Source organism: Dermacentor albipictus, unplaced genomic scaffold, assembly GCF_038994185.2.
Source record: "Dermacentor albipictus isolate Rhodes 1998 colony unplaced genomic scaffold, USDA_Dalb.pri_finalv2 scaffold_42, whole genome shotgun sequence".
Classification (NCBI taxonomy): Eukaryota; Metazoa; Arthropoda; class Arachnida; order Ixodida; family Ixodidae; genus Dermacentor; species Dermacentor albipictus.
This window is the reverse complement of record NW_027225596.1, coordinates 655,388-667,502: the sequence shown is the minus strand read 5'-3', so window position 1 is coordinate 667,502 and position 12,115 is coordinate 655,388. Positions and strand designations below refer to the sequence as shown.

The 12,115-nt window shown below is 48.2% G+C and overlaps 1 protein-coding gene across 1 annotated transcript in view; it reads right to left on the bottom strand.

Moving 5' to 3' along the window:
* LOC139052891 (regucalcin-like) overlaps positions 1 to 8,423 on the bottom strand; it is a 38,404-nt gene extending 29,981 nt beyond the window's left edge. Inside the window, exons 1-2 of the mRNA XM_070530042.1 lie at positions 8,401 to 8,423; positions 8,214 to 8,289 (exon numbers count right to left, since the gene is read on the bottom strand). The gene's annotated coding sequence lies outside the window, so the exon portion shown is untranslated. The remainder of the gene's footprint in view (positions 1 to 8,213; positions 8,290 to 8,400) is intronic.
* Positions 8,424 to 12,115: the final 3,692 nt, after the last annotated feature.

Here is a 12,115-nt window from a genome sequence, read left to right as displayed (position 1 = left end):
GGCAAAAGGAACATGCGCAGATCGCGAACATGCACCTGTACTGTTTATGTGTTTTCTTCCTATGTCCCCGTCGTTTTTGCGGTCAATATGATTTGCGTTCCGTAAATTGCCATAATTGTCACATTGCCGTAATTGCCAAAATTGCCACTTCGTAAATTACAAATTTTAGCAAATTAACTTTATTTATTGAATTACATTTCGATTTCTCGTGCAAGCAACGTCCGCATCTCAGAGACATCCAGCTCAAGAAATAAAATGATGCTATCCACCACCGCAGGCTGCTACACATTTGGGAAGCAAAGCGAGCACTTCTAAAGAGATGGAAATGTGAAAGACAGAATAAGGCTTTGCGCAAACGCATAGCACAATTAGACAGAGAGATTGAAGAACACACACTCCAGGTGTGCAGGGCACAGTGGGAAGACACGTGCAACGGCCTCGAGAGTCAGATGGCCGGGGCGAGCGCTTGGCGCTTCTTTCGGCAGCTATTAGATCCGAAGGAAACTAGGGCCGCTCAAGGCCACAAGACTCGTAGACTAGTAAGAGATTACAAAGGTGATAACTTCTTCGACGCAATACGTGATCGTTACTTCAAGAAGGCCGAAAGCATCCAACATGCCGAATACGACGGCGTCGCAAACGAGAAATTGGACGCGGAATTTAGCGAAGCAGAAATTCGGATAGCCCTGTTCGAACTAAACACCCGATCGGCGCCCGGCCCGGACCGGGTTACCAACAAGACTCTCCGCAACCTAGACGACGAGTTAATCTCCCGACTCGCGGCCTACGTCAATGAGTGCTGGCGAGAGGGTTCGCTTCCCGAAGCGTGGAAACGGGTCCGCGTTATCATGATTCCTAAACCTGGCAGGCAAGTTACCCTCGATAATCTTAGACCGATTTCGCTTACGTCTTGCGTTGGCAAAGTCATGGAACACGCAGTTCTCACCCGCGTGACCGACTTTCTCGAAGATCGTGACGCGTTCCCGCACACCATGCTAGGATTCCGCCGCAACCTCTCCTCACAGGACGTATTGCTTCAGCTTAAACACCAGATCGTAGACGACACTACCAGCTCCACTAAGGCAATCCTCGGCCTAGATATTAAAAAGGCCTTCGATAACGTTAAACACGAAGCGATCTTAAAAACAATTAGAACGTTAGGACTTGGCCAAAGAACGTATAATTACGTTAGAGATTTCCTCGTGTGCAGGCGTGCATGCATCGTCGTTGGCGACGAGGAATCGTCGGAATTTGAGACGGGTCCGTCCGGCACGCCGCAAGGATCCGTCATATCACCATTACTCTTTAATTTAGTTCTACTCGGTCTACCCGAGAAATTAACAGAGGTATAGAAGGATTGCGTCATAGTCTATACGCGGATGACATCACCCTCTGGGTTCCCGGGGGAGGATGTGACGGTCACGTCGAGCGAACGCTACAAGCAGGGGTAGATGCGGTCCAGAATTACTTGCGTGGAACGGGCCTCGAGTGCTCGGCTACCAAGTCCGAACTGTTAATCTACAAACCCACAAGGAGAGGTCATAAAACCCTGCGCGACGAAGAACGGGAATACTCTAAAATACGTATTATATTGGCAGATGGTACTCCCGTACCGCACGTAGACAAAATTAGAATCCTGGGGTTACACCTGCAGGCAAATGGCCATAACGGAGAGACGGTGCGAAGACTTCGTCGTTCGGTAGATGACACGATCCGACTCTTGCGTCGCATCACGAATAGACGCAATGGTATGCGTGAAGACTGCGTGACCCGTCTCGTGCAGGCGTACGCGATAAGCCGCATAACGTATGTTGCGCCCTACCTTAAGTGGATAGGGTGCGAAAAAAACAAGGTCGAATGCATGATACGAAAGGCTTTCAAGAGGGCGGTCGGCGTTCCACTCAACGCGAGCACCGACAAGTTTCTGGAGCTCGGGCTTCACAACTCACTTGACGAGTTAATCGAGGCACACGAGATTGCGCAGTACGAGCGATTATCTAATTCAAAGACAGGTCGATGCATCCTCGAGGCACTCGGCATCGCGTACCACACTCAGCATGGAGAAAAGATCGCGGTTCAGGCCTGGGTCCGCGACCACCTGATCATCCCGCCGCTTCCCAAAAACATGCACCCGACGCACCACGCTGCGAGACGCAACAAACGAGCAAGAGACCTTCAGAAGAAGTTTGGCAACACCAACGAGGCGGTGTACGGACGCTGCGCGATATGAAGGAGAGAAAAGTGCACACGCGATCGCGGTTGTAGACCGCACGGGTAAGTGCCTCGCGAGCGCTACAGTGACCACGGGACACATGGAGGCGGGCGAAGAAGCGGCAATAGCCCTAGCACTGGCCACGGTGCCTAGCGCTGCGATCGTGATCAGCGACTCGCAGGCGGCAATCCGCGGCTTCGCGCGCGGTCGCGTCTCGCGGGAAGCGGTCCGCATACTCCAAATTTGGGACGACGGCGACTCGTCATCGCCCTCGCAACCCCAAAATTCTACAGTCTTCCTCCTCTGGACCCCGGCACACACCGATATCCCGCTCGCGGGCAACGAGGCGGCCCACGCCACGGCTCGAGGTCTCACACGCCGAGCCGCCGCAGATTATGTGGCCGCCGCCCCCGAGAGCGGGGCATCGGATCTGCCTGATCGGGACACTACAACAGAAATGCGGCAACAAGAATCACAATGGGCGTGGGGCGATCGCCTGACCACGTTCAGAGATCTCACCCAACACTACAGACTCCAAAGACGCACATTCCCGCCACCACACAAGTTAAGCAGGAATGAGGCCGTAACTTTACGCTTGCTCCAGACACACAGCTACCCTAGCCCCGTGGTCCTACATCACTTCTACCCAGGTTTATATCGAAGAGATGCCTGTAAAGCTTGCGGACAGCGAGCAACGCTGCGACATATCCTCTGGGAATGTGCCGGCAACCACGGTAATGGGACCACATCCGTTCGCGACGCGTCCGTAATCGCGGCCGTTACCACAGTACGGGAAGCCTCGAGCTCGCTTCTCCCCGACGCCGCCCCAGCTGCGGGGCCCGCCGGGGACCTTCTCCATCGGCGTCGCCGCCGCTGGGAGGCGGCTCTCAAAAGTTCAGAGTTGGCAGACCAGCTCTGGGCCATCCGGCAAGCCAAAGATGCCGCCCGAGTCCAAGGACTTGGAGCCACCACCTGAGGCCACTACAACGAAACTGCCGGCCTTCATTAATAATGTTTCTTCTCTCTCTATCCACCACAGGCCATCTAAAAAAAGCTGCCACGAAAAAAAAAACCAAAGACGATTACGATACTCCCAGACGCGAAATTTGAGCGCAGCTCTATACGTCTTTTCATTTCGCGATACATTGGCTGGCGCGTACAACCGGTCTCGCGCGGCACGTTGCAAACGGAGCGAAGTGTGGCGCGACCGCCTCGCTAACGTGGAAATCGCGAGAGGCAGTGCGTGGGGCCAGCGCGTGGGTGACGCGTGGGCGCGATCCGCAGAAGACATCACCGACAGGCCCAGACGACTCGCGCCAATCAGGCGCCATCTCGTAGCCATCGCCGCAAAGGCCCCCCGTGCGCGGCACTACGCTTTTCTTAGAACGACAGAAAGCTGAGCTAGTTGGTGAGGATTCATTATGCAAAATAGAAGTGAGGCGTGCAGACAGGACACAAGAGTAGAGAAGTGGACAACACGAACGCCGTGTTGTCCACTTCTCTACTCTTGTGTCCTGTCTGCACGCCTCACTTCTATTTAGCTTTTCTTCTCACGCTTTCGCCATCACCTCCTCCGCTTTCCGCCTCGTAGTCCCGCTGCACCCTCCTCTCCGCTTTCCTCCTCACGGCTCTTCTCTCTCGCCACTTTTTTTTTTTCACCTCCCGCTTCGCTCCGCGTTCGCTCTCGTCTTGCGCTGTGCTCGTTCGCTCGGTCATGCCGGGAGCGCCGACGTTCGAATCGGGAACGGGTGCCAAGAGCTGGCGCTTTAAAAGGAAAACACGCTCGTGATAACGCCGTCTACCAAGGCTCAGCGGTCCAGACAGGAGTTACTGCCGCGTTCAAACACAGCCGGGCAGTGGCGTAGGCATAAATATTTTTAGGGGTTCGGGAAAGGGGGGGGAATGCGAGAAGAGAGCTGGAAAGACCGCACACCAAAAGAGAAATTTCAATGAGTGGAGGGGTTGCGCACATGCCTACTTCCTTACCCCCTGTAACAGCAGCGGAGGCTACTGCTGGATGCAAGAAAATTACTGACACGGAGTTTCGTATGCTATATCGTGGCTGGGAGAAAACATGGCGCCGCGGAAGTTAAGCTCGTAACTAAATGAAATCAAATTACGGAGTCAACAATGCCTGAGTGACCCCGCGTCGACGCGAGACAGGCCGTAGTGGGGGCCTCCGGGTGAATTGCCTCCCCCCCCCCCTCCCTGCATAGTTCTTTAGCGTACAGTTAAATCCGAGTACATGAGCATTCTTTCATTTATCGCTCGTGTACACCCTCGCGCACACTGACGCTGTCACTCATGTGCGTGACAGCCTTACGTGCACAATCTCGCTTGCTTATAAACGTTGCGCGGATTTGTGCTATGTAGAACGCGGATTCATATCTTTCTGCGTGCTTTCACAGGGTCAGCACGCGGACTCATCCCATAGTCCATTACGCTCACATGAAAGCACCATTTAATTACATTGTAGCGATTTATATTTCAATTTCCATTGAAATTTTCAATTTATTTTCCGTAAGTATGGAGGAATGCCCGAACAAAATGCAGAAACCTTTCCACTTGAAGAAGAGATTCGGGCCCCCTGTACAAAGCACACAGCAAGTATCAGCAAATTTCCGAGCCAAACAGAATTTACTGTCAAAGCAAATGCAAAAAAAGGTAACAGACAGTTCATGTACGACCAATTATTTGAGACAAACGGCCTAAATGGACACGGAATAATGAGCAAATTGGTGCGAACCCGTGCATACCGGGTGTACGTAACTTGTGCCGAAATTTTTAAAACATGCAAGTGCTACGTAGCTGGACAGAACCAATATAACGTTGCTTGCCGTCGCTTGGAGCAAGTAAGTCAGACAACTATTTCTATTTCGCCTAATCACATAATTAGCTATTATTAATGAATGAATTTCTCAAAAGATGTATTCAGAGAAAAGGTCTCAATGAGAAAATTGGAGACCATCCTGAAGAACTCCCGATCCTGCTTTATATTGCGCAATAGGTGTTACGTAATTTTTTGCCAAGCCGCAAAGAAAGCCCGCAGAATACGTAACAGTGCCTACAATCGCCTAAAATATTCTGATTGACTCCGCCCCCCCCCCCCCCCCCCCCCGCCTCCACTTCTCTAGAAAAAAAAAATCATCCACCAGCACTACGTATACCTCCTATATAAAAACTTCATACTGCAATTTCAAACTAATTTAACATGTCCGAACGAGGGCAGTGAGTCTCCGAAAATTTCAAGTTGCGAGCTTGTATACGATAAAATTAACGAAAGAAAAGTGAAAAGAGAAGCCTATCGCACGGGTTCGTGCACTTTTCGCAGACAGAAATAAATAACAGAGCCTTCGTCGCACTTCCTTATTCATGCACTTCCTGTTTTTGTCGCGTAAGCCTTGGTGACCGCAAACGTTGTAACCGGTACATCGTTGCGCTAGTCACGAGGACGATATTTTTGGCACGTCGTTTTTTGCCGGAGAAGTATCGCGATCAGTTTGTGCAACTGAAAGGGAGTCAGTCTCAGAGCAAAGCGTCATTAGTACTGCATTTAGCTGCCACCCCTGTGGCCAATACGAATGCAAAACACAACACGGTGCCCATTTTCGTTCGTCAAGCAATTTAGTCCTTCTTTTGTCGGCATTTTACTCATTTTGGTCTCCAGGCAACGCGCATATCGGCTACGTTTGAGCGTCCGGAAACAGCTGGCTACGCTAGATTCAAATGCTGTCTACGACATCAGCGAAAAAAAAAAGTCTCTGTATGCTGCAGAAGCTCCATACGCCGTAATCTTAAGTGATCCTGTAGGACCAGAATACACGGGGACCTACGTCATGACATGTAACTAGTTGATATCCTAGTGAGGCATGCGGGCTTTTCAACAGGAATGTTGCGCACTTGCATGAGAGAGAGAGAGTGAACTTTAATAAGCACCAGCAGTTTAGTCGGCTGGGCCTAGGCCTCCCACGATGGGACGTCGAGGTCTTGCCTCTTCGCCGCTTCGTAGGCCTGGTGGGTCGCCCAGAGTTGGTCGTCGAGGTGGGAGCTGCGCAGGGCGGCGTGCCCTCTCGACGAGAGGGTCACGGGATTAAGGTCTCGGTATTGGTGTTTGCACTCCCATAGCATGTGGGGGAATGTTGCCGGTTCAGTTTTACAGACCTTGCACGTCTGGCTCGGGTAGATGTCGGGGTATACAGTGTGATAGCGTGTGAGGGAGGGGTATGTATTCGTCTGTAACAGGCGAAGGGTGGTTGCCTGTGCCCTGTTTAACTTGCGGTGAGGGGTGGGGAAGGTTATTCTTGCGAGGTAAAATGACTTTACAAGGTCGTTGTATCTTGTAAGGCGGTCGCGTCCTGCGGGTGCACCTGCACCGTCTCCGGCACGGTTGACTAGTCCTCGTGCTACGGAGTGTGTAACCTCGTTGAGGTTGGTGAGGTGCGGGTGGACAACGCCGGCGTGTGCTGGGATCCGGACGAGGGTGATTTGATTTTCAGACGAATGCGGGGCTTGTCGTAAGATACGGAGTGATTGATGAGAAATACGACTTTTGATGTAGTTGTTGACTGCTGCGCGAGAATCGCTCAGTATGGTGTGACAGGCTGGGTCAAGAGTGGCCAGGGCGATGGCCACTTCCTCGGCAGTCTCGGCAGTTTTGGTAATGATGCTGGCAGCATGTCGGAGCAAGCCGCCTGCTGTGGTGACCGCCGCAAAGCGCCGTCCATCTTGGTACTCAGCTGCGTCGACGAAGGCGACGCCCGCGGTGTTGGCGTAAGCTTTGATGAGGGAAGTAGCTCGTGCCTTCCTGCGTTCTTTGTTGTAGTCTGGGTGCATGTTTCTCGGAATAGGGTCGGCGTGTATCCATTGCTGAATGTCGCGTGGTATTGGGTGTTTGTCTCCATGTTGACGGTGGTAAGTGATATTAAGCTTGTTTAGAATGCTGCGGTCCGTTTTCGTGAGAGTAAGCCGCTCTAGTTGAGATCGACGTTGGGCCTCGATTAACTCGTCTAGCGTGTTGTGGATACCTAATTGTAGTAGAAGTTCCGTGCTGGTGTGGTTCGGTAGTCCTAAGGCCTGCTTATAGGCTCCTCTAATGACGATGTCCAGTTTAGTCGTCTCAGCTTTGTACCAGTTGAGAAAGGGCGCAACATAAGTAATGTGACGGACGATAAAAGATTGGACAAGGCGGATGAGGCTGTCTTCCTCCATATCCCCTCGCCGGTTGGTCACTCGTTTCAGCAGTCTGGATGTATTGGCGGTCTGTCGAAGGATCTTTGAGATAGCCGTAGAGTTAGCTCCGTTGGCTTCTATGGTCATACCAAGAACGCGGATGCAAGGGACCACGTGTATAGGTCTGCCATCCCTCAGGTTGAGCTCTATTTCCTCGTATTGGCGTTTAGTGCAGGAACGCGCCATATTCTGCGCGCTCGCGATAGGACCGATTTGGGACGGCCGTGCTCGTTCAATTTTTATCCCAAGCCGCTGATTCCCGCCCACCTTCGCAGGCTGTGTAACGCAAGGGCCGGCAACCCTTAAGCGGGTAGTTGTCAACGAAGACACAGAATGCAATTACAAAAAAAAAGTCCGGGCGAAATGCACGAGATCAAAATGCCACAGATACACCTGCGTTTCTATTCCAAATGCTTAAAACCTGATTTAACCTTTACTGCTGCTACGTTTGTGCTCACATTTCGCACGGAGATTGCAATTTTTCGCTCCGCATTGTTCGATAAAACGATCGAATTCAGTTGCTGACCAACTGTAAAATCAAATCCACGTCTACGCAGCAGCTGGTGTCTGCTAAAGGGCAAGGCGCCGGCAGTGTATTATTTTTTTCCATTCTAACCACGCAGATTGAGATACGAACTGGTTTATCAAACGCTACGGGACAAACGATGTTATTTCGACGCAGAATTTAAGCGATAAAAAAGCAGCGGGAAGCTAAAAAAAATCTAATCTCGGAGTTGCTGTAAGAAAACGAGGATAACTCCGTCTGGCTCACCTTGCCTGGAACAGGAGACACCGTTTCTCTGCCACCTCTTTCAGAGCAGACTTTTGCCGGCGAAACCAGAAACGAACTAAAAGAAACGCAGAAGAAATGAAACCTGCTCCGTAGCACTACACGGAATCCCGCGGTGCACACTAAAGAACGTCGCAGGCGTACAGTCACGTGACCGGCCGTCTCTTACCGAAACACGCGGAGGTCTCGGCCTCTCGTCTCTCTATGCGGGTGGGTTGCGCGTGTCTGCGCACACTTGATTGCCGCTCAGTGTATCTTCCTTTTTTTCCCATTTCCTCTTTTTATCTGCACGCACCCCATTCCGCTTCTTTCGATGCTTCAGCGCGTCGTTGCCCGCCCGCCGTCAGCACCAAGGACACTCGCTCGCACGAAGCGAACGTTTCGCACAGCTAATTATGGCCCCCCCGACGTGTCGCGCTCTGTAGTTCCGTGCAGCGACGCCGAAGCGCTATGGGGCGTGCGATCTAGTACCCATGCTTTAGCTCAGGTGCTCCTGTGTAAATACATGTAAAAGGAGAATTCGCTTTTCTCGGCAACCACTGCACCAAATTCGACGAGGTTTGTTGCGTGTAAAAGAAAAAACTCAAGATCTAGTGGCTGTTGGTTTCAATCTCTTTGTTTAGGTCGCCAATTTTTGTATGAAAAATTGGCAAAAACCGGAAATTTTCTCACTACGAAGCTATCAAGTTTACAACTCCGTAACAGTGCAAGAAAAAATTATAACAAAATTCTGTGTATTGCATCAAACAGTACATCTAAAGCGGGCAAGATATGTTACACATGAACGTTAAAAAAATTTAATAACATGGAAATACAGCTGCTGCAGAACCCTTGTATTCAACCTAACAAGTTCATGTAAGATGTAAGATGACATATAGAAGTTGTTCGCTTGCAATGATCTAATGGACACCTTTCACATAACCGCGATTTCTGTTCTTGATGCAGAGCTATGAATTTGTAAACTTCGTGCTTCTATTTGTTTGAAACTTCCGAATTTTTGAAAATTCTTGTAACATTCCGGCCCTAAATCGAAATTCCGCTTCCGACAGTCGCTACGCTTACTTTTCTCAGTCACTTACTTTTCTCTCTCAAATGCAACAAATTTCATGAAAATCGGTCCAGGGGTTATCTCAGAAAAACTTTTTTTGCGTTTTACATGTATCTGAATAGGCCGCGTCGGAGTTGGGCCCGCGCGCGAGCTATAGCTTCCTCTTAACAATGAATTTGTTAAGAGGAAACTATCAAATTCACTTATCGAAACAGCGACACTTAGAAATTATTCTCTATCGTGGCTTCCTTGTGCGATGCCCATGACGGCCCTGTTTCTTCTCGTTGTTTTGATCCTTGACAGTAGCTATATATTCCTATGTCAAGAAATAAAGCGCTCAGTTTTTAGTGCGCCTACGTGGTTGTCTCGTGTCTCCTTCCTTCATCTGTTGTTTTATTTGGCGCCTTCTTTGTAATCATGTATAACCAACTCGCCCACCAGAACGTGCTCAGTGACACTTTCAGAGATGGATGCGTTTTCTGTTGAGATCTGTATGGACACACATCAGTTTTTGCTTCTGCTTTTTGTGTAAATTCGATTTATTGCTTGTCGACCAGCATTTACTCGTCATGTTCCATAAACTTTCATCTAGTACGCCTCATGATCGTCTTGGTCTCTAGCAGAAAGGTGTTCATTGTTTTTACAGTGAAGCTGTATATGCGCCTAGGCAAAACACTCACGGTCCGATCCCAAAAACCCCAGTGTAGGGGTATGATCCATTGTTTAGGGGGGTGTGAGCCATTGCATTCGTCTTGCACGATGGACGGATAAATGTTTTGTTGGGTAGACATAGAAATACTTAAGCATTTAAAACATATACATTTATCTACGTATTATTGCAGGGAAGGGACACGGAGGGGGGCGGGGTTAAGACAAGATCGTGATGTCATAATTATCTTGCAGCAAAGGTGTGGCGCATATATTGGCTACACCGATAGTGATGTCGTTTCTCTCTCACAGCAGTCTCTCTCCGACTACCAAATAGGTTAAAAAATGTGTCCCTGTATTTAATTAAATGAAATGTGCAGCCTCGATGTGTCACTTGGTAATTACAGTGCAAAACCGAGTCATAAATACTATGATTAACACATTAGAAAGCACAAATGCATAACATAATCCAGAAAGACTTTGATGGACTCGCTGCATTAACACAATGAACCACTCATTGCGCTTTTCACGATGGTGATCTTGCAAAGTGTGATGTGTGGCATTCCAAATAAACAATGTGATAAAACCAAGCCAAACGTGTGTGTAACCTCATTAAGAAACACAGACATAACCAATAGTATAGAAAGACTTGAACAAACTGTCGGAATTAACCCAGTGATAAACAACGGAGCCGCACATTTCAGCTTCGCTGGTTTACCATCTTTACAGGGTGCATGGGCAGTAATTTTTCCTGTTATTGTTTGTTAAGTATTGTATAATGTTGTGCTAGTAAAACATGTTGGGCTAGTTGGTGCATTGTATTGGTAGTGCATTTTTTTGCTGGTTTTGTTTATTGTTGTGCCCTTCTTCCTTTTGTAACTACTTGTTTATTCCCCCTCGTATAATACTCCAACCTTTGAGCTTGCGTGGTATATAAATAAAAAGTACATAAGGGCATGTCATTAATTCATCTGCATACACCTCGCACCATTCCTTGTTTAACGAACGCCACTGTGTTGATGTCTCACAGTGTGCATCTACATTAACTGCCGTTTACATATTTCAGTATACTTTGTGAACAGTGTAGTGCGTAAAGATTATATGGCATTGAGGTTGTGACCTATGCCGTGAATAGGCAAACCTTGCAAAAGATGACAAGTTGGATTGTTGAAAATAAGACAAATTGTATATATCGCAGTTACTTTAACAGCATTTGATTGACCCCTTGACAAAAACTTCACTTCGCATAGATTCCAACACGTACACTGAATCTGCAGTTTTTTTTTCTTTGCTTATTAATGTGGTCGTTACTGCATGGTCACATTGTAGATTTGAAAACCAAGTTCAATCAATTCGTTTGTTGCAATATAAACATATGCTTAGATCACTGCGATTGCAACGCTAGAACTTGATACAAACATGCAAACTATAGGATGCAGACAAATGCTAAGGACAAGCTCCAGAATGTTTCCATTCTGATACTGAATTATGAAAGTGAACAGTTTCATTCCATGGCTGTCAATGAGATGGAGAAAGAAAACTTGATTGTGTTCGTCGAACAAAAACACATTGATGAGTTTAGAGATGTAGTCATTGCTTAACACTTTCGAAATGAATAATTATAGCTTGCTATCAACATTGAAGCAGCCTTTCGACAGCGAGAAAAGGAATCAGTTTTTTCAGCTCTGAACATTGAATTGCAGGAAATGCAAGCAGGTATAAAATTCTGCCAATATATTCGGTTTAGGAATACCAAATTGGAATAAACATTGAGATTGCATTTGTACTTTCTCTGGCTGAACAATCTAGTTTATAATGGCTCCCATAAGCATGTCGTAACAATGTTGATCTAATACAGGTTAAACTCATGACTAGCTTAAGGAATATGGATGATTGCTATAAATTATAGTGAAGAAACTATAATATCTAATACCATTATTATTATATTAATAATATTTATTTATTTCCACAAAACAGGCTATCCGTGAGCGGCGTGCAAGGCTGAGCAGAAAGCTGAGAAACGCTACGGCAAGTGCGCCTTCCGTACGCCTACGATCCTGCATTATGGATAGCACGTATTGATATGGTCTTCTTGTTAGAAGTTCCGCGTATACTACCAGCGCGAGACACAGGACAACAAAGTGGACGAGAAGCGTGAATGCAGGTTTCTGAATGAAACGTACATGTT